At 52.5% G+C, this 25941-nt stretch overlaps 2 pseudogenes; both read right to left on the minus strand.

The window, feature by feature from the left end:
- Positions 1-6941: 6941 nt before the first annotated feature.
- Positions 6942-7808, minus strand: LOC147972249 (uncharacterized; annotated as a pseudogene).
- Positions 7809-24429: 16621 nt separating this feature from the next.
- On the minus strand, positions 24430-25112 carry LOC125555380 (uncharacterized; annotated as a pseudogene).
- Between the last annotated feature and the right edge of the window lie 829 nt (positions 25113-25941).

Genomic DNA, 25941 nt, shown 5'->3' on the forward strand with positions numbered 1-25941 from the left:
CTTGCTTTGGTGGATGTATTCTGAGTTCTTGAGCTAGCTATGGAGTGTAACGAGCTCCAAAAAAGCCGAATCCTTCTCCCGTGTGCCATGGGCCTCCTTTTATAGGCGAAAGGGGCTGCCACAGTGACACACAGGAGGTGGAAAGTGCTACAGCGTCATGAGCTTATCGCTGGTATTACAGGACAAAGCGTATTTAATGTGAGGCTTAGGTGTCCCTTCACTTTATCGGGGACGGGGGCGGGGCCCGTCCCATCTGTCGCCGCTCCTCCAAGCTTCGAGACGCGCCCTGGCCAGTGATGCATGCGGCGCAGTGTAGGCAGGCAGGCAGCTGAGGTGGCGCGGTGGTGGAGCCTCCACGAAGGGCTGCATGTTGCCACGCAGGTGCCTGCCCTGCTGGTTGGGTCGGCAGCTGCATGCGAACGGCGGCGGAGACTTGACTGGTGCGGGCCTGACGGTGGCCCTGCTGGTGCACTTGGCGAGGGCCTTGCCGGGTGCCCCGCAAGGGTCTTGCCGGGTGTCCCGGTAATGGTCTTGCCGTGGCTCGCAGGCGTCCCCGGCAAGGATCTTGCCGGGGGTCTTGTGGGTTTCTTCGGTGAGGATGGCCGCCTTCCTATCCTCATTTGATTTTGACTATTCTTTGTCTTCACAAAGATCTGCATGCCACCATAGAGGTGCCTCTCGATCCCTGTCCCAATGCCTTTGTCAAGTGTTGGTGGGCTCGAGGGTGGCTCGCTCGGCTGGCGTGGGCGAGCTGCCCCGGCAAGGGTCCTTGCCAGGGAAACCTGCTTCGTCCATCTGATCTTTGTGGCCTTGTTCCTTGTTGTTGCTCTGGCCATCTTGGGCTTCGGTCTTACCTTGGTTCACCTCCCTCGCTCTGCTTGATGTGGTCGTGGGCGTGGCTCTGACTGCCCGTGCACAGGTAAAGGGGTGCAAAAATGTGCCCCTAGTTTTGTACACCAACAGGAGCCCCCGGGCCTAGGCTACACATAAGCGCGACACGTTGTTGGGTCAGGCCCAAAACGGTGCCCGGGCAGGCGGGGCGGTTTTTACCGTGGTAAGATTTTTCGCGCGTTGTGCTTCCCATGACCCGCGCGTGCGGTGCAGCGTGGAGGGGCGTGCGTGACGTGGGCGGCATGCGTGGGGCGGTTTTCACACGCATGCATCACATCATAGTAAAGAGGCGGCTCGCGCCTTCCTCGTAAAGGGAAGGAGGCATGGAGGCGCGGCTCATTTACTGAATGGGGCCGGGGCGCGGTCTTCAAGGCGTCCACTCCCCACGATCACGGGGTGGGGAGAGGTCGCCTCACCTGTCCCCTCAGTTCTGCACGTCTGCCACGCGTCTTTCATGTGCTCGGGGTGGCAAACAGTGGAGGCGGGAAACCGGGCCGCCGTTGGTTGGGGCAGCGGGTCGGTCCTGGTTCCCTACGCCTCCCGTGTCTTGATTGGCCGAGCGGGGCGGCCGAGCCCCAACCCCATTCCTTTATAAAGAGCGTTAAGGGGAGATGGCATCCCGCATTCTTCCATCTTCTACCTCCCTTTGCTTATGCTCCTCCCTTTCATTCGTCATGGAGAAAGGGAATCCCGGTCCTTCGACGGTGGCGGCGAGGGTCGCCGCTCGACAACGTATCCCTCCTGCGCCCGTGGTGGCAGAGCCGGCCGCGAGGGGAATGGGGAGGGGGCGAGGCCGGGGCAGAGCTCGCAGTGCTTGGGGAAGAGGAGGGCGGGGCGGCGCGCCAGCTTCGCCCCCGCCCATGGTGCCTTTCCCGATGGAAGGCCATGTCAGAGACCAGCCCCGCAATTTCTTCATTAGGCTGCGCCGGCCTCTGCGTCACCGTCTTCGTCTTCCCGCCCCGTTTGCTCGGGAGATGGAGCATGACCGGCCCCAATCCCTCAGATTGCACATGAGGGGTTGCGGGAACGGGGGCACGCAGGTCGACGTCGACTTCCCGGCTCCTCGAGTCATGTACCTCCATCGTGGGTGGAAGATGTTCGCTCGCATCCATAGCCTGACGGCGGGGCTCATCCTCTACTTCAAATTGATGGAGGACGGCCTACTCTCTGCCAAGGTCTTCGGGGAGTTCGGGACTCGCCTGAAGTGCTGCATGGAGAGCTCCTCCGATGGATATTCTGACGATGGAAGCTCTTCCTCGAGCGAAAGTGACGAGGAGGACAGTGGGGCGGATAGCGGGGACGAGTCCGACTAGGCGTCGGACGCCCCGCGCCTGGGCGGGTGCGGTAGCAGCAGCATCTGCACCTGGCCTCTCCTCCGGCAGGGGTTTGCCAGGGGCGGGGCCAGCTCCTTGAACTTCTCGGGGCCGTCTCCTTGGGCGGCTGGCGTCGGGAGGCTGCGGAAGAGGAAGAGGGCGGGCGGCAAGGCCGTCAAATCGAAGTACGCGGGCGCCGACACCTTCGTCGCGTACCGCCGGTCCTGCCTCCTCGTCTTCCAGCTCTTTTCGCAGCACCGTCATCACCGGCCTGCCCATGGGCGGCCGCCGAGGTGTTCTCTCGGTGTCTTCTGCTGCTCATAGCTCGCCTAGGCGCCCCTTTTGCCCTTTTCGCCTCCTTGACCTGCCTCCTGAGGAGAGGGACAAGAAAGGGATTACGGGCATCTTATCTCTTTTTTTGCTTGTAAGCCTTCGGGCCTTTGTTAACTTTAGAACTTGTAATCCCCTTGTTCATGTTTTTCATTTCGTATGAACTGTACCTGTACGGGATGTTTTTTACTGAAAAAGGGATGTTTGCCAGGTTTTTCGTTTGCAGGTAAAACCCACGACAAGGAGTAAATCCTTGTTACCTTTAAGATAAACGTTTTCTTGCCCGGCAACAGGCCTTGCCGTCCCCCCACTTCGCTCGACCTTTCTCACGCCCTTGGCGGAGGTAGGGATGAGGTGGGCTTAGGCTCCTCGTTTCATTTCCTTGCTGCCGCGACTACGACCAAACTCGGTCCCAGGAAACGAGTCTTGGGGTCCGGAATGAGGGGAGCGCAGTAGCCTAAGGATAAAACGAGGTTTCACATACCTTAGTCCATAACGAAACGCATGATAAGGGATAGAGAACATATCTGAATCTGCAGCCCCCGGCAACCTTGGCTTGCCGCGGGTGGATCTTTGCTCTTGTAGCCCTCGGCAATACTGGCTTGCCGGGGCCTGGACGCCGGTCCGTCCCCTTTCTTCCAAAGGAGCTCGGCAAGGATATTCATGTGTCCTGCGAACCAAAGAAGACAGAGAAGAACAGAGAGACGCGCACTCGACCACTAAGCTAGGGGTTAGGCGCCGCTAAGAACTATCAACCCTAACCAAGGACGAGACTCGACCTAGCATGCATGATATAACTTAGGGCGCCAACGCTTCATTTATTTATGCTCAGGGTCTGCGCCTGGCTTTGTACAAAGTGTCACATGCCTTGTCGGCAAAGCTCGTACAAAAGGTGGCTTGCCGGGAGGCCCGACAAGCCGCGCCTTATGGGTAAAACTGGCGAAGATGCTCGATGTTCCAGGAGTTGCTCACTGGTATGGCATCCTCAGTCTCCAGGCGGACTGCGCTAGGCCTGGTGACTCGTATTACCCGATAAGGGCCTTCCCACTTCGGCGTCAACTTGTTGGAATTCTTGGCCGACTGAACGCGCCGAAGAACAAGGTCGCCTTCCTCAAAGCTTCGGGCATGAACCTTGCGGCTATGGTACCGGCGCAAGGCTTGCTAGTAGCGTGCCGCTCTCACAGCTGCCCGAAGACGATCTTCCTCAAGGAGCGTCGCATCATCTTGGCGCAATTTGCTCTTGCTCAAGCTCGTCATAAGCGAGCACTCGAGGTGACCCGTGTATGAGTTCCGTGGGGAGAAATGATTCCGCCCCGTATACCAGGGTAAAAGGTGTCTGGCCGGTGGCTCGATTTGGCGTCGTCCTGATCGACCAAAGAACCGCCGGCAACTCATCAATCTAGCGCCTTCCACTCTTGTGCAGCTTGTCAAAGGTCTTCGTTTTCAAGCCTCGCAACACTTCAGCATTTGCCCTCTCTGCTTGGTCGTTGCTCCGTGGATGTGCCACGGAAGCAAAACAGACCTTGCTGCCGAGGTCTTGGATGTACTGCATGAAGGTGTGGCTTGTGAACTGCGTGCCGTTGTCGGTGATGAATCTGTTGGGCACACCAAAACAGCAGACCAATCCTTTGAAGAATTTGACGACTAACTGAGCAGTCACCTTCCTCACTGCTTCCACCTCTGGCCACTTTGTGAACTTGTCGATTGCAACGTACAAGTACTCAAAGCCCCCGACAGCGCGGGGAAAGGGCCCAGTATATCGAGCCCCCAGACCGAGAATGGCCAGGAGAGAGGGATTGTTTGAAGGGCTTGAGTTGGTTGATGAAGCTTCTTTGAATGGAACTGGCATGCTTCACACTTGGTGACTAGTGCCGTCGCATCCTGGAGGGCGGTGGGCCAGAAGAAACCTTGCCAGAACGCCTTCCCGGCAAGGGCCCTCGACCCTATGTGGGAGCCACATATGCCTCCATGTATCTCTGCCAACAGCTCTAGTCCTGCCTCCCGGGGGATGCACTTGAGTTTCACACCATTCGGCCTTCTCCGGTACAGGACGTCATCGACGAACTGGTACAGGGAAGACCGATGGGCTACTTTCTCTGCTTCTTCCTGCTTCTCAGGAAGCTCCCCTATTTGGAGGAATTGGATGGTATGCTGCGCCCATGCCGGAGCCTGAGGCTCAACGGCAAGGACCAAAGGCATCTCTTCCGCCATGGGAGCGGCTGTCTCTACGGCCAGGGCCTGACGCCCCGCCGGAGCCAGTTGCTCTTGGGCAGGCTCAGCGTCCGCGGCAGCACCCTTGCCGGCAGCCCCGGGGGGCTCGGTAGGAAAGTACTTGCCGGGACCTAATTTTCTCCGCTTGCTCTGCCCTACTGATGGATCGACGGATGGTTGAGTTAGCCGGAGCAAAAAGGTACCTGGTTCCACAGGTAGCTTGAATGCGGCACGCTTTGATAGGTAATCGGCGATGTCGTTCTCCGCTCGGGGGACGTGCTCCGCCTGGATACTGTCAAAGCGTTCCTCCAACTTCCTCACCTCATCTACGTATGCTTCCATCAGTGGGCTCTGATAATCTTTGTTGACCTGCCTGACAACGAGCTGCGAGTCACCCCTGACGATGAGCTTCTTAACCCCGAGGTCTGCCGCGATCCTGAGACCGGCAAGCAATCCCTCGTACTCGGCGGTGTTATTGGTGGACATCTCCCTGGGGAAGTGCATCTGGATCACGTACTTGAGGTGCTCTCCGGTGGGTGCGACGAGCAGCACACCAGCACCGGCGCCTTGCAGCGAGAAGGCTCCATCAAAGTACATGATCCAGTTTGCGGTCTGCTTCCTTGCCGGGGAGAGTAGTCTCCTAGATTTCTTCGTCAGACATCGAGGTCCATTCCGTGATGAACTCCGCCAAGACTCTTCTCTGAATTGTCGAGGTACTCTCAAACTTTAAGCCGAAGCTTGACAACTCCAAGGCCCATTCCACAATCCTTCCGGTTGCGTCCGGGTTGTGCAGTATCCGTTGCAACGGGAGGCGGGTGACGACAGTGATCTCGTGGGCCTGGAAGTAGTGACGCAGTTTCCTCGAGGCCATAAGGAGGCCGAAGAACAATTTTTGCACACTAGAATACCTTGACCTAGCCCCATGCAAGAGGGAGCTGACAAAGTAAACCGGGTGCTGCATCATCTTTTTCTTGGGCACCACTTCACTCGACCACGCGGGCATCGCCTTGGTGGCACCAGACTCTGCCGGGGGTCGCACCTTGTCGGCACCAGGCCCTGCTGGGGGAATCTTCGGCTTGCCATCCGCTAGTTCTGCCACCATTGCTGCCTCCTCGTTGACCTCCCTCTGTGCCACCAGTGCGGCGCTGACCACTTGATTCGTCGCTGCCAAATACAGTAGTAACGGCTCTTGTGGTTTAGGCGCAACTAGTATTGGCGTGGAGGAAAGGTATTTCTTCAGGTCCTGCAGTGCGGCCTCGGCTTCTGGGGTCCACTCTATTGGGCCCGCCTTTTTCAAGATCTTGAAAAAGGGGAGGGCGCGCTCGACGGACTTGGAGATGAACCGGCTCATGGCGGTAATGCAACCGGTGAGCCGACGCACATCCTTGATCCGCTTGGGCACCTCGATCTGTTCAATAGCCTTGATCTTGTCTGGGTTTGCCTCGATCCCGCGCTGTGACACGAAGAACCCGAGAAGCTTGCCAGATGGGATGCCGAAGATGCACTTCTCAGGGTTCAACTTGAGGTTGACTTGCGCAGGGTGGCAAATGTCTCTTCTAGATGTTGCACAAGAGTCGACCCGTCCTTGGTTTTGACCACTATGTCATCCATGTAGGCCTCCATATTTCTATGGAGCTGAGGTTCAAAACCAATTTGGACTGCTCTTGCAAACGTTGAGCCAGCACTCTTCAACCCGAAAGGCATCCGTAAAAAGCAATACGTACCACATGGGGTGATGAATGCTGTCTTCTCTTCATCCTCTCTTGTCATGAAGATTTGGTGGTAGCCTGAGTAGGCATCGAGGAATGATAACAGATCACACCCGGCCATGGAGTCAACAATTTGGTCGATGTGCGTCAATGGGAAGGGGTCCTTAGGACAAGCCTTATTGATAACTGTGTAATCAATACACAGCCTCCACTTCCCATTCGCCTTGCGCACCACTACCGGATTGGCCAACCACATCGGATGGAGCATCCCTCTCACCAAACCTGCCGCTTCTAACTTCCTGATCTCCTCTGTGATGAACTCCTGCCTCTCCAGAGCCTGCTTTCTGACCTTCTGCTTGATGGGCCGCGCGTGGGGGCAGACAACTAGGTGGTGCTCAATCACCTCCCTGGGAACACTGGGGATGTCGGACGCTTGCCATGCAAACACGTCGACATTCGCCCGCAGGAAGGTGACAAGCTCACCTTCCTATTTGCTGTTGAGGGCGGAGCCTATGATGAAGGCCCCTCCCGTGCCGTCCTCCGTGATGGGCACCTTCTTGGTCTGTGGCGGCTCGGCTCTGGATCTCTTGCTCTTGTCGGCAGAGCTCTCTGGCACGTTCTCAACGGTAGCACAACACTCCGAGGAGGTGCGCTTGCCAGAGTGGGTGCGAGAGGTCTTGCCGGGCTCCTTCTTTCCTCCCGGGCATTCGGCGGTAGGAGCAGGTGCCTTGACGGTAGCTGCTGCAACTGCTTCCCGGTAGAGTTGGTCGGCGCAGATCAGCGCGTCCTTCTTGTCGGAGGGGACGGATATGATGGTCAATGGCCCGGGCATCTTTAGCATGTTGTAGGCGTAGTGTGATGCCGCCATGAACTTGGCTAGTGCCGAGCGGCCGAGGATCCCGTTGTAGGGTAAGCGGATCTCGGCCACGTCGAAGACGATCCTCTCCGTCTGGTAGTTCAACTCTCCTCCAAATGTCATGGGCAGTGTGACATTTCCCTTTGGCTGGCTTCTCCCCGGATTGAACCCCTGAAACGTGCCCATTTCCTCGAGGTCTCCGTCAGGGATTTGCAACCTTTTGATCACGACAGGGGAGATCAGGTTTAGGCCGGACCCGCCGTCAACCAAGATCTTGTTCACCCTGAGGTTGCGTATTGTTGGCGAAACCAACAACGGCAAACACTCGACTGCAGTAGTGCGATCAGGGTGGTCCTTGGCGTCAAAGATGAGCGGCGTGCTAGACCACTTTAGTGGCTTCTGAGCGTCGAACGACGGCTCTGTTGCTGTAACCTCTCGCGCCCACTGCTTGAGCTGGCAGTGAGAGGTATGCAGCGAGGCGCCGCCATCGTCTCACATGGCCTCCGTAGCCTTCTGGAACCCTTGCTCACCAGACTCGTCGTCCTCGTCATGATCGTCGTCTTCTTGTTTCTTGTCGCGGCCCCGGGAGGGCCTCTCTTGCTGGTTGTCCTTGCCGGGGCGGCCTCCTTGGCCGCCACGCTTCTTGCCGGATCCCTCATCACCATCCTGGTCCTTCTCATTCTCCCGCCTTTCGTACTCAGCCTTTTGCTTCTCAGCAAGCAGCTCGACTTGTCGGCAGTTCTGGAGATCGTGGCCCTTGGTGCGGTGGATCTTGCAGTATTGCTTGCCGGAGCTTCCTGGCTTGTCGGTAGCCACCAAGGCCCGGCAGGCGGCACACCCGGCAACCTCCTTGCCGAGGGTGTCTGCCTTGACCTTCTTGCCGGCACCGGTATCGTCAGATCCCTCAACGGCAAGCACGGCCTTGCCTTTGCGTTTCCTGTTGCGACGCCGGCCTTCTTCGTCGGGGCGGCGACGTCCTCATCGGTAGAGTCGGTTTCCGCGCCGGCGTCTTCGCCGGGGTACTTCCTTCCCTCCTCAGCCCGGGCGCACTTGTCGGCCAGAACGTAGAGCTTGGCCACATCCTTAACCTTGGTCATCGCCAGCTCCTCGCGCATCTTGTGATTGCGCACGTTCTGATGGAACGCGCTAATCACAACGGCGGGATGAACGTCGGGGATGTTGTACTGCACCCGGCTGAATCTCTGGATGTACTTGCGCAGGGTCTCCCCTTCCTTCTGGGGATGATATGCAGATCACTGGCCTGGCCATGAGCTTGGTGGCCTCCTGTGAAGGCGCCAACGAACTCATGGCACAGATCTGACCAGGAAGAGATGGAGTCCACCGGCAAGTGCATCAACCAAGACATTACATTAGGCTTGAGTGCCAGCGGGAAGTAGTTGGCAAGCACCTTGTCATCGCGAGCCCCAGCGGCCTGCATCGCGATGGTGTAGATGCTGAGGAACTTGGACGGATGGGTCTTGCCGGTGTACTTCTCGCTGACGTCGGGCTTGAACGTGCGGTGGGACAGCCACTGGAATTGCCTCAGCTCACGGGTAAAAGCCAGTCAGCCCACCTCGTAAGGTAGGCCGCCGGGGCCCCCCGGCGCTGGGTGGCCGTAGTGGGTCCTGCCCGCTTGTCCGACTGGCGGCGCGTTTCGCGCCGGCGCTCGACGGTGGTTCGAGTGTCTTCGTGAGCGCTGGTCGCGGAGGGTCCGTGGATCGGACGACGCTATGGAGATGTTATCACCAGCGTCGTCGCGACGGGCCGACGTCCGCGGCGGCTGGCGAGGAGGAGGAGAGTGCACCATGGCCGCAGCTCCTCCGGTCCTCCCAGCGCCAGCATGTGGTGGCTCGGTGGAGCGCCGACCCGAGGGCCCCGCCGGTCGTGGATCGTCTTTGTTCGCGACGGTGACGAGGCTCCGGATGGTGGCCCTCCACTCATCGAGCTTCTCCGTAGCAGGAGGGAAGTCGAGGAGCAGCTGTGCGCGCGCCAAGGCTTCCACTGGCGTGGGTGGCGGTGACAGCTGAGTGGATCGCAGCGCACTTCGACTTCTAACTATGTTAGAAGGAGCTCTGTCATGACCCAGCGGCTGCGTGCCATTTTCACCAGTGCTTTGGCGAGCGTGTTGAACTCCTTCGTCTTCCTGACGACGCATAGGGCTCTTCCCACGGCGGTGCCCAGGGTCACAACCGTGGTGACGCTTTTCGGTGCGCACACCATGGGAAGTACGCGCGGTGGTCGCCGGTGTATGCGTCCTGGAGGTCGCCGCACCGCCCGGAGTCGGCGCAACGACACCCTCGGAGGGCCACGCGCCGCCGGCAGGGGGCCCAGCTCCGTCTTTGGATCCGGCGGCGTGGGGCCGATCGTCTGGTGCATGAACGACGCCGCTCGCCAGGCTCCTACTGCCTGGGTGGTGTTGGTGTTCGCGGGCCGTGGCCCGAGTCCTATCCGCGACCGGTCCGCTGCTCGTCCGCACCGGCACGGGCCGTTCGACCCCCAACGAGCCGATCGCCGTGGCCGTCTTCTTCTTAGGGGCCATGGCGACGAAGAACCGCTAGGCTAACTACTAGACCAGATTCTCACAAACGCGCCCCCTACCTGGCGCGCCAAGGATGTCGGTGGAAAACGACACCTATGGGATCACAAGAATTCCTACTGCGGTTGCGGGGCGCGGGGTTGAGAGAAGAGCGGATCTAACAGAGAGCACGCGGTTCGTTTACCCAGGTTCGGGCCGCGAGGATGTGTAAAACCCTAGTCCTGCTTTGGTGGATGTATTCTGAGTTCTTGAGCTAGCTACGGAGTGTAACGAGCTCCAAAAAAGTTGAATCCTTCTCCCATGTGCCATGGGCCTCCTTGTATAGGCGAAAGGGGCTGCCACAATGGCACACAGGAGGTGGAAAGTGCTACAGCGTCACGAGCTTATCGCTGGTATTACAGGACAAAGCACATTTAATGCAAGGCTTAGGTGTCCCTTCACTTTATCGGGGACGGGGGCGGGGCCCGTCCTGTCCGTCGCCGCTCCTCCAAGCTTCGACACGCGCCCTGGCCAGCGATGCATGCGGCGCCATGTAGGCAGGCAGGCAGCTGAGGTGGCGCGGTGGTGGAGCCTCCACGAAGCCCAGAGAGGCACAGTTATGCGTTACTCAGAGTCACATTCGTGCGTTTATTGTGGAAACCCAATGGTTCGACGGGCGTCTCCTCGTATTCGGGTGTGAACGCCGCGTGGTGTCGCTCCGAAAACCCAGTGGTCCGATGGTCGTCTCCTCCGGTGATGCCGCTCTGGAGGAGGTCGAGGTATTGAATAGAGTGAACGCCACGTGCCAGCGCTGCAGAAGCCAAAAGGACCGACGGCTGTCTCATTCGGTGGCGAAGTGAACGCCACGTGGCACCATTCTGGCTCCTCGCCCGAAGTCAAGGACCAGTTATTTAAGCCGAGCGTCGTCCGACACCACTAGACATCATCCTGCTTCTCCCTCTTTTTGCCGGCAACCCTAGGAAATCATCCATCTTCCTCTTTTTGCTTGTGACCACCCCCGCCATGGTTCGACACAAGAAAACTACTTACGCCATGCTTACTCTCGAGCACTGCTTCCAGTAGCAGGAGGACATTTGTTCGAGGCGCGCTGCTCGGGTCACAGCGGGCATGTCTCTGGACCCCCCCGAGCCGAAGGAGATTGGGGAGGTGGAGGAAGGGGAGGGGGACGCGTCGGAGCTCATGCAGGGAGTTGATCCAGTGGGGGGAGGCGTGATGGAGGAAGAGGTGGAGGAATAGGAGGGGGTGATGAGGATGACGAGGAAGACGAGGAAGGGGAGGACAAGGATGATGAGGACGACGAGGAAGGAGATGATGAAGATGACGAGGACGACGAGGAGGGGGATGATGAAGATGACAAGGACGATGAGGAGGGGGATGACGAGGACGACGAGGAGGGGGATGACGAGGAAGACGAGGCGGAGTTCTATCTCGGTGAGGCGGCCTTGATGGCAGAGTAGACCGCTATCCTGGAGTCCATCCAAGACGAGGTGTACGTGGAGTCCAACCGGCGCTTCCTCTAGGAAGAACATGCAAAGACCGATGCGCTCTTCGATGAGCTGGATGCGAAGCAGGAGGTGGAGGCCGACGACATCGATGTCAGAATGGAGATAGTGGACATCTCCGACGACGAGGAGTAGTGTAGTTTTGTTCGTAGATGTTTGCTTTGCATGGTTTTTGTGCTTTCCATGTTTTGTATGCCTCTAACGGTTGAATTATAAAGTGTTTGAATGCAGACAGTTACGTTTACATGTCAAGCAATTGTGTTTTGTTCTTAAGTAGTACTACCCCGTCCCAAAATAAATGTCTCAACTTGGTACTAACTTTGTACCAGACAGTACAATTCACATTGTACTGGTTAGTACAAAGTTGAGCCATTTAATTTGCGATGGAAGGCGTATGTTTTATTACAAATTGCAGTTTCAAGTACCGTATTTCGGAAGGAAGGCGTATGTTTTATCACATTGTATTGTTTTATTATAAATTATAGTTTCAAGTACAAAATGAATGTCTCAACTGGGGCACATATTTGATTCTAGAGATTTCAATATGGTTAGATTTCAATATGGTTTCGAATTCTTTTAACGATAATTTGACAAGACAAGAGAGGTAATGCTAAGAGGGGCACTCAACAAGAATAACGACCATGCCTTACGACCAGGTTCTGACGTAATGCTCTGCGTTTTTGCTGACGTCACATTTAGTGTTAGCAGGGTGGACGTAAGGCTCGGTTTTCTGATGTTTTTGTTGTCAACAACTTTCTTAACATGTTACACATGAGAGAGGTACGATTTTACCTGAGGTAGAGACACGCAGGTGACAGACTGGAGGCACGGACATGATTCGAAGGGAGGTACGGATGCGAAGGTATAACACCCTCGATGCGACTATAGCTCCCACGTGTCGAGGCACGACTTAGAGACATAATCGCATTGAAGGCATATGTCGCAAGTTAGGCAATCTTCACAAACATCCCATGTAATGTAATAATAAAAGGGAAGAACATAGTAGGCTTACACTCGCCACGTCAAACAAGAACATAAATAACATTACATCATCCAAAACACTCTTGGCCCGACTATGGCGCCAAAATAAAAGAGAACCCAACATGCGACACGGTATCTCGGTAACTCAAGACACTTCGACAGGTTAAAACAAGACCAGAAACACCGCCCGAATGTGCCGACAAATCCCGATAGGAGCTGCACATACACTTTCTCAGGGCACTCTCAGATTGTCTAAACTTCCGGTAGGCCAGCCCAGAGTTGCCCCTGGTAGCCACCGGCGGCTGACGGTTTGGACCAACACTCAGAGGAGCATTGGCCCGGGGGGGGGGGGGTTAAAATAAGATGACCCTTGAGTCTGCAGAACCCAAGGGAAAGAAAAGGCTAGATGGCAAATGGTAAAACCAAGGTTGGGCATTGCTGGACAAGCTTTAATCAAGGCGAAATATCAAGGGGTTCCCATTATAACCCAACCGCGTAAGGAACGCAAAATCCGGGAACATAACACCGATATGACGGAAACTAGGGCGGCAAGAGTGGAACAAAACACTAGGCGAGAGGCCGAGCCTTCCACCCTTTTCCAAGTATATAGATGCATTAAGATAACATGGCAATGTAATGATATCCCAACAAGTAAATAAATGATGTTCCAACAAGGAACGGCCTCCAATCTTCACCTGCAACTAGCAACGCTATAAGAGGGGCTCAACAAGCGGTAACATAGCCAATCAACGGTTTGCTAGGACATGGTGGGTTAGAGTTTCAACATGGCAAGTCTCTGAAAACAGATCTACCGGGTGCCTCACTTTGCAAGCTTGCACAAGTCGCCACACACATCCTAAAAATGCATGGGTTGCACCTCTGGAAAGAAGACAAAATCCTTAACAAAACATATGAAGGACTCACAGGCATATCATGCACACAATAATCATGGCAAAAATGACAAGTCTAAGATGAACTAGCATATCTGACAATTTACTCACGAAGCCTCCTTCTAACAGCATTTCGGGCGTCAAGATGAGCTCAAATGAAAATGATGCAATGGAATGAAATGATGTACTCGTCGAGGCGAACATTTTGATATACTATATGTCCAAAACGGAGCTACGAATGCGGAGATACGGCCGGTCAAAGTATGCACAAAAATCAGGGTTCGGGAGAGAAAAGTCAACCGTTAGGGTTTTCCAGATCTCAGATCTGAGATGCACGCGGAACGAGGCTTGCCGGAACAGTAGCTCGCCGGAGTTTCGTCACCGGACTTGCCGCGGGGAAGGAGAGGCCGGGGTGGAGGAGGCCGAAGGACGCCGGTGGAGGAGGCGGCGGCCGCGGGCGGGGCGAGGCACGGCCGGCCGGCGCGCGGCGGGTGGCGATGGCGGCATGGAGGCGCGGGCGGCGGCGCCGGCTGCCGGAGTCGGGGAAGAGGCGGGCGGCGGCGGCGCGGCTGGGAGCGGGCGGCGGGAGGCACCAGGCGGCGGGGCGAGGCGGCTGGGCCGCTTGGGCCGTCCCCGGGCCTGGCGGGCCACGGCGGAGGAGGGTGGCGACTTGCCACGTGTCGCCCTGCGAGTGGGCGGGCGGCGGCGGCGGACGCGTCCGGCCAGGTCGGACAATGTCCGGCCGGCGCGAGGAGCGGCGGATCTGGAAAAATTAGGGTTAGGGGGGAGTGGAGATGCGGGATTTCGTGGAGGGATCTATTTATAGGCATAAGTGGAGCTAGGAGAGTCCAAATGAGGTGCGGTTTTCGGCCACGCGATCGTGATCGAACGCTCTAGGACAAGGAGCAGAGTTTGGTGGGTTTTGGGCCAAATTGGAGGGGTGTTGGGCTGCAACACACACGAGGCCTTTTCGGTCCCTCGGTTAACCGTTGGAGTATCAAATGAAGTCCAATTGATACGAAACTTGACAGGCGGTCTACCGGTAGGAAACCAAGGCCGCTTGACAAGTCTCAGTCCAATCCGGAAATGTTTAAACCCCACACACGGAAGAAAGCTAGAAATGACCACCGGAGGAGAACGAAGCGCCGGAATGCAAAACGGACAACGGGGAAAATGCTCGAATGCATGAGACGAACACGTATGCAAATGCAATGCACATGATGACATGACATGAGATGCATGACAACGAAAACAACACACGGAGACAAAGACCTGAACCCGAGAAAATAAATATAACTTGACGCTGGAAACGGCAAGAGTTGGAGTACAAATTGGGCAAGTTATATCTGGGGCGTTAGAACACTCCACTACGAAAAGATCTCGTACCGAGATCTAGGACTGAAAGAACTCCGGGTACTCAGAAGGGAGGTGATCCTCGCGTTCCCAGGTAGCTTCACGGTCGGAATGGTGTGACCACTTGACTTTGAGAAATTTGATTGACTTGTTGCGAGTCTTGCGTTCAGTCTCTTCCAGAATAGCAACTGGGTGCTCACGATAAGAGAGATCTTCTTGGAGCTCAATGTCCTCGAAGTTGACGGTGCGGTCAGGAGTCTTGAAGCACTTTCGAAGCTGAGAGACATGGAACACGTCATGAACATTTGCAAAGTTTGAAGGAAGCTCGAGTTGATAGGCGAGGTCGCCTCTCTTGCTGACGATCTTGAAAGGTCCCACGTATCTAGGGCAAGCTTCCCTTTGATACCGAAGCGACGAGTACCTTTCATAGGAGAGACACGGAGGTAAACATGATCTCCGATCTCGAAAGCCAAATCACGGTGCTTACTATCATAGTAGCTCTTCTGGCGGGATTGGGCTGCTTTGAGGTTATTACGAATGACTTTGCACATTTCTTCTGCTTCTGTGATTAAGTCATTACCCAAAAGCTGACGTTCACCGGTTTCAGACCAGTTGAGAGGGGTACGACACTTCCTACCATACAGAATTTCAAAAGGGGCCTTGCCCGAACTTGCTTGAAAATTGTTGTTGTAGGAGAATTCAGCATAAGGAAGACAATCCTCCCACTTCATGCCGAAGGAGATCACACAAGCCCTGAGCATATCTTCAAGAATCTGGTTGACACGCTCGACTTGACCGCTTGTTTGAGGATGGAAAGCAGTGCTGAAGCGGATGTTAGTGCCCATGGCCTTCTGAAAATAATCCCAAAACTTCGAGGTAAAGATGCTGCCACGGTCTGAAGAGATCACTTGAGGAATACCGTGCAGAGAGACAATGCGGGAGGTATAGAGTTCCGCCAATTGAGCTGTAGTGATCGACTCTTTGATAGGCAGAAAGTGAGCCACTTTGGTGAGCTTGTCGATGAAAACGAATATAGCATCATTGCCACGCTTGGACTTTGGAAACCCAGTCACGAAGTCCATTTCAATGTGGTCAAACTTCCATTCTGGAATGGCAAGAGGTTGGAGGAGACCAGCTGGCCTTTGGTGTTCTGCCTTCACTCTTCTGCAGACATCACACTCATTCACGAATTGAGCAATCTCGCGCTTCATTCGAGTCCACCAATAAGCCTGCTTGAGGTCCTGATACATCTTCGTACTCCTAGGGTGGATGGAGAGGAGAGAATTGTGAGCCTCGTTCATGATCACTTTACGGAGGTCACCTTTGGGAACAACAATACGATCCTCGAAGAAGAGAGTGTCCTTGTCATCAAGGCGGTAGCACTTGTACTTGGACTGACTCTTGGCAATCCCAATCTTCACCTTTTTCACCATAGCATCAAGAAGCTGGGCTTGGCGAATCTGGTCTTCAAAGGTAGGAGAGACTTGAAGGTTGGCGAGGAAACCTTGAGGAACAACTTGCAGATTAAGTTTGCGGAAAGCTTCACAAAGCTCGGGTTGATAAGGCTTGAGAATCAGACTGTTGCAGTAGGCCTTTCTGCTCAAAGCGTCAGCAATCACATTGGCCTTGCCTGGAGTATACTCAATACTCGGATTATACTCTTGAATCATTTCGACCCATCGAGTTTGCCTTAGGTTGAGATTAGGCTGAGTGAAGATGTACTTGAGACTCTTGTGATCAGTGAAAATGTCCATTTTTCTTCCCAATAGAAGATGTCTCCAAGTCAAAAGAGCATGCACAACTGCCGCCAACTCGAGATCATGAGTGGGGTAGTTCTTCTCATTAGGCTTCAACTGGTGAGAGGTATAAGCAACAACTTTCTTCTCTTGCATCAATACTGCGCCAAGACCTTGGAGAGAGGCATCACAAAAGACCTCGTACGGCTTGGATTCATCAGGCGGAGTCAGAACTGGAGCAGTGATCAATTTCTCTTTCAAAGTGTTGAAAGCAATATCACACTCCGGAGACCAAACGTACTTGACGTGCTTCTGAAGAAGATTTGAGAGAGGCTTCACGATCTTGGAAAAGTTTTCAATGAATCTTCGGCAATAGCTTGTGAGACCGAGAAAACTGCGGAGTTGCTTCACATTCTGAGGAGGTTCCCAATTCACAATAGTAGACACCTTCTCAGGATTCACGGCAATGCCCTTGGCAGAGATGATATGGCCAAGATAAAGAACCTCATCGAGCCAAAATTCACACTTGGAGAACTTGGCGTAGAACTGATGTTCTCTGAGCTTATCAAGCACCAAACGCAAGTGTTTGGCATGATCTTCCTTGTTCTTGGAGAAAACCAGAATGTCGTCGAGATAGACCAAAACAAAGTCATTGGTGTAGGCGTTGAAGATGAAGTTCATCATGCGAGAGAACGTCGGGGGAGCATTGGCGAGGCCAAAAGACATGACAGTGTATTCATATGAACCAAAGCTTGTTCTGAATGCTGTCTTGGGAATATCTTCTTCACGAATGCGAATCTGGTGATAACCCATACGGAGATCAAGCTTGGAGAATACTTGGGCACCTTTGAGTTGTTCGAACAGCTCATTGATGTTGGGAAGTGGGTATTTGTTCTATATGGTCTTCTTGTTCACCGGACGGTAATCAACACAAAGTCGGTCCGTTCCATCCTTCTTCTTCACAAAAAGAACACCACAACCCCACGGAGAAGAACTAGGCCGGATGAGACCCATTCTTTCTTGCTCATCAAGTTGCTTCTTCAGCTCCTTCAACTCTTCAGGTCCGAGCTTGTAAGGACGTTTGCACACAGGTTCCGTGCCAGGCTCAAGTTCAATAACAAATTCAACTGGCCGGTGCAGAGGCATTCCTGGGAGCTCTTCTGGAAAGACGTCTTGATATTCGCAAACGACTGGAATTTGAGAGATGGCATCCAATTCACCCTTCTCATTGAGAGAAAACAGACGGATAGTATTATCCCGAGCGGCAAAGACAATTATATCCTCAGACGAATGAGTCAATTGAATCTGCCTGGCTGCACAATCAAGCTGAGCCTTGTGCTTAGAAAGCCAATCCATTCCGAGAATAAGATCAATATCTGAGTTACCAAGGATCATTGGAGAAGCCAGAAACTTGAAATCACCCATCGAGATAGAAATATCTAGAACTTCGTAGTTAGCAAGCAAGCATCTACCCGGAGAGACGACTGCTAATGGCTTATGCATAACTTGAGAAAACCAGCCATGCTTAGATGCAAAAGGTCTGTAAATGAAGCAATGCGATGCACCCGTGTCAAAAAGAACTTTTGCAGGAACATCGTTAACAGGAAGGTTACCCATAATCACATCTGACGAGTCCTCTGCCTTGGCTGCATTCACCATATTGACCTTGGCGTACTTGGGGTTATGCTTGACCACAACTGTACTTGCCGATCTGATAGGAGGAGGAGGAGGAAGACGCCTCTGGTTGAAACACTTGTTGGCATAGTGACCCTTCTATTGGCACTTGTTGCACGTGACCTCTGAAAGCGGACGGTGATACGGAGCACTCGATCTTGGAGCTTGAGACGAAGTCTTGTTCTGAAAGCCAGGGTTGGGTGAGTGGGAAGAACCACTGCCACCTTTACTCTTCTGCTGATACGGCTGACGGAACGGAGGAGGAGGAAGCCAAAACTTCTGCTGCTTGGCCACTTGAGTAGAGGAAGAAGGAGTAACATCTCTGACTCGCTTCCTGGAAGCATCACACCTCAACTGAGCAGCCTCTTGCTTCAGTGCCATGTTGTAGAACTCATCGTATCTCAAGGGCTCAAAGAGAGCAAGAGCGAGCTAAATATCTTCTCTGAGACCACCCCTGAACTGATATATCATGCTCTTCTCATCAGGGACGTCCTGCTTGGCAAAGCGGGCAAGCTTCTGGAACAATTTGTTGTAGTCATAGACAGACAAAGAGCCTTGCTTCAGATTGCGGAATTCCTCACGCTTGCTTTCAACCACGCTCTGCAGAATATGATGAGCTCGGAAATCTCGACGGAAATCATCCCAAGTGATAACACGTCCACCTCTGGAATCCTTGTACTGCTGGAACCATTCTGCAGCTTGATCTTTGAGTTGGAAGGAAGCAAACTTCACAAAGTCCTCAGGCCTGACGTTGCTGCACTCGAAATGCTTACACAGATCCACAAGCCAATCGTCAGCATCGGTTGCCTCAACACAATTGCTGAAAGTCTTTGGCCCGTTAGCAAGGAACTGGTTGAGTGTAGCAAAGTGACTCTGATTGCTGCCTTGATTCCCTTGACTGCCTTGATTGTGCTCTTGGAGAATTTGCATGATCAGCTGTGTGTTTGCATTGGTTGCGGCCATCACAGCTTGCCATGCCTCTGGAGGAGGTGGAGGTGGTGGCGGATCAGGATTCGGAGTCGTGCGCGTTGGAGGAGCCATCCTGAAGAGGTTGACCACCATTAGCACATTGACAGATTAATATTGAAGCTGAATCCAATGGAATGAAAATTGCAACATATAGTCTTCATATCCAAACAAAATGAACGAATGCACTCCTCTTCAAATGGTCACATATCCATAAATTGAGAAGCCACGTAGAATTAAGGTAGAGAAATAAATCAACAAGGTACGGATCAAGAACGAATACTCGGTAAGAAATCCCAATCTCAAACCAATATTCGTGGAAGAAGAACTAGAGCTACTAGAATTCCCACCTATGAAACTCCCGAACCTTTCCGGTTATGCAATCAGGTGTTGGGGATACAGGGGAAGCATAATATCTCACCCAAACTAGCAATACCTACATCCAGCTGTATCCATCCTTCAACACATAACCAAGATAACTTCGGAAACCATCTACCTCAACCTTCGAAAAGCATCCGTTATACAAGTTATGGCGATACTCCCGAACTCCCGCCCCAGTACTGGGTGGCGTCGAGGTTATCTCACCAACGAACTGCATAAAAGAGATTTTTGATGTCGGCAAACATATCTCAAGTATTCCAGAATTGCAACGATAAAATTATGATGACAACACCTCAGAGCTCAACTCCCCGGGACACTTCCACTAAACCCCTGACAGGAGGCACCAAGACAATGTTCTCATCATAAGCCATCGGAACGATTCCAAGATACTCGCGTGATCCTAAATTTTTTTTTAGTGAAATTTGAGAAGAGAAGAGTCAAAACTCTACGTCAGGATGCCTTACCAGAGCGATGAGGAGACTGGGAAGTGAAAAGAATTCCTAAACTCTCCAATATATAATTCCTAAATGACTCAAAACATTTTTCTAGACACAACTCGGCTGCTAAAAACGATCAAGCAATGGGGCTCCTAAGGTCGGGGAAGGCTCTGATTACCAACTTATAACACCCTCGATGCGACTATAGCTCCCACGTGTCGAGGCACGACTTAGAGACATAATCATATTGAAGGCATATGTCGCAAGTTAGGCAATCTTCACAAACATCCCATGTAATGTAATAATAAAAGGGAAGAACATAGTTGGCTTACACTCGCCACGTCAAACAAGGACATAAATAACATTACATCATCCAAAACACTCATGGCCCGACTACGGCGCCAAAATAAAAGAGAACCCAACATGCGACACGGTATCTCGGTAACTCAAGACACTTCGACAGGTTAAAACAAGACCAGCAACACCACCCGAATGTGCCGACAAATCCCGATAGGAGCTGCACATATCTCTTTCTCAGGGCACACTCAGATTGTCTAAACTTCCGGTAGGCCAGCCTAGAGTTGCCCCTGGTAGCCACCGGCGGCTGACGGTTTGGACCAACACTCAGAGGAGCACTGGCCCGGGGGGGTTAAAATAAGATGACCCTTGAGTCTGCAGAACCCAAGGGAAAGAAAAGGCTAGGTGGCAAATGGTAAAACCAAGGTTGGGCATTGCTGGACAAGCTTTAATCAAGGCGAAATATCAAGGGGTTCCCATTATAACCCAACCGCGTAAGGAACGCAAAATCCGGGAACATAACACCGATATGACGGAAACTAGGGCGGCAAGAGTGAAACAAAACACTAGGCGAGAGGCCGAGCCTTCCACCCTTTTCCAAGTATATAGATGCATTAAGATAACATGGCAATGTAATGATATCCCAACAAGTAAATAAATGATGTTCCAACAAGGAACGGCCTCCAATCTTCACTTGCAACTAGCAATGCTATAAGAGGGGCTAAGCAAGCGGTAACATAGCCAATCAACGGTTTTCTAGGACATGGTGGGTTAGAGTTTCAACATGGCAATTGGGAGCCTGACAAGCAAAAGGTAGGCATCATAGCATTGGCATAGCAAGAGCGAGCAAACTAGCATAGCAAAGATAGTAGTGATTTCGAGGGTATGATCATCTTGCCTGCACAGTTGTCAGAGTTGACTGGATCCTCAAAAGCAAACTCAACGGGCTCCTCGTTAGAGAACTCGTCTCCCGGGTCTACCCAACAAGACAAACAAGCAACAAGGATACAATCAACCACGTGCAAGACCAAGCAATATGATGAAATGATGATATGCTATGCGGGATGCGATGCAGGATGCAAAATGCAAGAGGTGACAGGAAATGCATGAACCTGGCCTCAACTTGGAATTACAAGGGTGCCACTGGAAAGATGAGATGAAATCTCTTAAAAACGATATAAAGAACGCCGGAATCGGAGTTACAGTTTGGAAATGGCAAGCGTTTTAAGAATGACTCCGGTCTGCGATTTACAGCAAGTAGGCATCTAAATGCAACGAAATAAACATGCTACAGCCACCAAACATGACAACAAAATACATGGCAGGGATGCACACAAGATTCTTAACAAAAGACTAGCACTGAGCTACGGCCAATTCATCCATTATGGGGTTCAAACAAGCATGGAAAAAACGCAAATGCAAAACAGATTTCAGACTTAGTGAAATTAACACTAGTCTAAAATTTCAGATCATGAAGCTCTATTCGGAGCAGCAAAACAACATGATACATGACCTGATTATGACAACGAAGAGCATGGCATGGAGCTACTCAACAAGCTTAACAAAAGTCCCAAAGTGACCTGGGGCCAAAAGGGATCACAAAATATACTAACAAGCACACGAACATAGCTCAAACACAATCAGTTTTCAGACTTAGTGAAAACTGAGACATGCTGAAATATAACTCACGAAGGCATGTAAACAAGATCGATGCACTCACCACGGTGCAAGTCATGGCAAGGAAAGCATACATACATTAAGAAGGAATAAAATTCTAGCTAGACATGGCAAGAACAAAGGCATATCATGCACGGATCAACTACAATAACATCGGCAAAATCGCAAACGAGTTGATGATCTGCCCAGAATCACAACGAAGCAAAAGTAGAGCTCGATTTACTCAAGCTAGAATGCTCCATAATTGCAAACAAAGACATGGATGGATAGAGCATAACATGATTAACAAAACTCCTTTACTGATCATCCTCAAAAGAGGCACGGATCACTAGGAAACAAGCAGAACATATGGCATCATGAACTAAATAATCCCAGACTTTGTGAAAACTACCAAGTCTCTGAAAACAGATCTACCGGGTGCCTCACTTTGCAAGCTTGCACAAGTCGCCACACACATCCTAAAAATGCATGGGTTGCACCTCTGGAAAGAAGACAAAATCCTTAACAAAACATATGAAGGACTCACAGGCATATCATGCACACAATAATCATGGCAAAAATGACAAAAGTCTAAGATGAACTAGCAGATCTGACAATTTACTCACGAAGCCTCCTTCTAACAGAATTTCGGGCATCAATATGAGCTCAAATGAAAATGATGCAATGGTATGAAATGATGTACTCGTCGAGACGAACATTTTGATATACTATATGTCCAAAACGGAGCTACGGATGTGGAGATACGGCCGGTCAAAGTATGCACAAAAATCAGGGTTCGGGAGAGAAAAGTCAACCGTTAGGGTTTTCCAGATCTCAGATCTGAGATGCATGCAGAACGAGGCTCGCCGGAACAGTAGCTCGCCGGACTTGCCGCGGGGAAGGAGAGGCCGGGGTGGAGGAGGCCGAAGGACGCCGGTGGAGGAGGCGGCGGCCGCAGGCGGGGCGAGGCGCGGCCGGCCGGCGCGCGGCGGGCGGCGATGGCGGCGTGGAGGCACGGGCGGCGGCGCCGGCTGCCGGAGTCGGGGAAGAGGCGGGCGGCGGCGGCACGGCTGGGAGCGGGCGGCGGGAGGCACCAGGCGGCGGGGCGAGGCGGCTGGGCCGCGGGGGCCGTCCCCGGGCCTGGCGGGCCGCGGCGGAGGAGGGTGGCGACTTGCCAAATGTCGCTCTGCGAGTGGGCGGGCGGCGGCGGCGGACGCGTCCGGCCGGGTCGGACAATGTCCGGCCGGCGCGAGGAGCGGCGCATCTGGAAAAATTAGGGTTAGGGGGGAGTGGAGATCCGGGATTTCGTGGAGGGATCTATTTATAGGCATAAGTGGAGCTAGGAGAGTCCAAATGAGGTGCGGTTTTTGGCCACGCGATCGTGATCGAACGCTCTAGGACAAGGAGCAGAGTTTGGTGGGTTTTGGGCCAAATTGGAGGGGTGTTGGGCTGCAACACACACGAGGCCTTTTCGGTCCCTCGGTTAACCGTTGGAGTATCAAACGAAGTCCAATTGATACGAAACTTGACAAGCGGTCTACCGGTAGGAAACCAAGGCCGCTTGACAAGTCTCGGTCCAATCCGGAATTGTTTAAACCCCACACACGAAAGAAAGCTAGAAATGACCACCGGAGGAGAACGAAGCACCGGAATGCAAAACGGACAACGGGGAAAATGCTCGAATGCATGAGACGAACACGTATGCAAATGCAATGCACATGATGACATGACATGAGATGCATGACAATGAAAACAACACACGGAGACAAAGACCCGAACCCGAGAAAATAAATATAACTTGACGCCGGAAACGGCAAAAGTTGGAGTACAAATTGGGCAAGTTATATCTGGGGCGTTACAGAAGGCTCGTGATGCATGCACGTGAAGTTGTGCCTTTGTTTTCAAGAAGATTTCATTGACACGTTTCCATTGCGGGGGGTCATGGCCTATGAGCTCCATGTGTTTTAGAAGGCATTCGGCCTCATTAATGAACTTATCAGCGACAAGGTGAAGCTTCGGGTTGACGTCGAGAATGTTGCGTAAACAGACGTGAAGCTAAGTTACACACAGTCCCCTTAGGAGTGGAGGCACAGAAGTGCCTCTATGGTGTTTTAAGCAGTTGGGGCATGGTTGTACGTGTCATTGACGGACAACCGTGCCTCTGTTTTTCGTAGTGTTTTTGCCTGAGGGACACAGACGTAGAACACGGTTCTCCAAGGAGAAGAAGCACGTAAGTACCTCTGTATTCAAAATGTTTACCAAAGTGATCCATACGAACGTTTTTCATACCGTGTGTGCAATGCTTTGTTAGAACATTGTGCACTGCATTTAAGAACATTCTTTAATTGTTGTCCCTAAAATTCCACGGTGCATCCACAAAGATACTAGTGCACTGCATGCTCGTCCTTTTTGTGGACTGCTATGTGTACCTGCTCTGTGCGTTACGCTAATCGTATACTATATATACTGTGTTTATATTTTTCAGTGCACTGCAATATATTCTACTAATAGATAACTCCAACATTGCACTGGAAATAAACTTGTTCAAAAGATATGTAAATTGCAAGAAAACTACAAGGTTAACTGCGACACAAGCAAACCTAAATTTATAACAAGCAAACGACAATCTTGAGAGAAAGCAAATCTAATGAGAAATCTAGAATGGCATGAGCAATCTTGTAGATACTTTTCTAGGCCGGGACCACCTTCTTCAGTAGTCATAGTCGCCCCAGGACCTACCGTGCTTCCTGGACTGCTCCTTCTTGAGTTTTGCCCGGCGGAGCCCTTCCTAGGTGATGGTGAGGCGGCTCCATATCTCGTACGCAGCATAAGCATCCTTTGCCGCATAGTCAATGTGCCTCATGGACAGGGGATGCACGCCCAGCGCCCGTGTTCTGCGTTGGTCAGCTTCTTCTTCATGTCGTTGTAGTAGTCATGGACGAGGATGCCTGAGGCGTCCCCAAGGGAGTCTAGAGGCTTGGTATCTGTAGGAACCCTCCATTCCTTCTGGATGTCAACGAAGTTGGCGATCTCCAGTCCGACGCAGCCGAGCATGTCTATGTCACCATCGATGGAGAAGCCAACAAACGTGTACCTGGGGTTGGCGAGGAAGTTGTTGAACTTGGTGCAGTTCTTGTCGGTGGCGCTCAGTTGGAAGAGCAGCACCAGATGATTCTTGCCGACGGAGAGCTGGACGAGGGCGGGTTTCTGATCATTGCCATCATCGTTGGTGTACTCCACATGAAATCCGGCGATCTTGTGGCACTCGAACTGGAGGTGTCGCTCGTACTGCTCGATGGTGGTCGCCGCCTTGTGCAAGTCGTTGGTGTGGATCACGTGCAACCTGGTGTTGCCATGGGGTTGCACCTCCATGAATTCCTTGATGAATCCCATGGCCTGGAGAAGTTCTTCCTCCTCCAACCTAGTATTTTGTGGGGAACAATGAGTGGGAGCGCAATGGCGATTTCGGTTGTTTGTGGGTAAGAAGGCCGTGGCAGAAGTCTAAATTTAAGGGCGGGGTAGCGGCAAAGGAGTGCACGATCTCACTTTCGATGCGGTTATGCACATCGTGGGTTTTGGATCATGGTTTCATCTCCATGTCGATGCGGTTGTGCACATCCTGGGTTTTTTATCGTGGTTTTTCTTTAAAAAAATAAAAAAAATCAGCAGTGATGTTTTCTAACAACCGTTGTATCTCCAAATTAGCATTGTTTTGGTATGTGGCGGGCGGTTGAAAGAACCTGATTCAGTTGCCGAAATGCGTTATAGATGTAACCGCACTTCTTTGTAGAACATGGCACACTTCTTTGCTACTCCAGAATGAGGATCCCCGGCGCCCAGCAACTCGGGGAGAAGATCGTTGTCTTTCGTAGTTTGGTTGCAATAGTATCAAATGTCAATTTTTACAATTTATCTCATGTGGCATGCAGGGGCAACATGTAGAGGCACACGTCTCTGACCAAGAGAAGCATGCTTTAAGTGCCTGGTTTAACTCTCATACACACGGGTGTGAAGTATCCATGTGGCAATTGTTTTCAGTGATACATTCACTCGGAGGAGCACTGCTGTGTTTTTTTCAGAGGCACTGTTGTGCGTCCGTTTCGCAACTGACGCTATGAGATGGACAGAAACAACGAGAAGCAACGAGAGGCGTGGACATGAAGCTGCGAGACACACTTATACAATGAGAGGCACAACTAGAGGCACAGGTACGACGCTACGT

Source organism: Triticum urartu, chromosome 5A (assembly GCF_056163025.1).
Source record: "Triticum urartu cultivar PI428250 chromosome 5A, HENAU_Tu73, whole genome shotgun sequence".
NCBI classification, from domain to species: domain Eukaryota; kingdom Viridiplantae; phylum Streptophyta; class Magnoliopsida; order Poales; family Poaceae; genus Triticum; species Triticum urartu.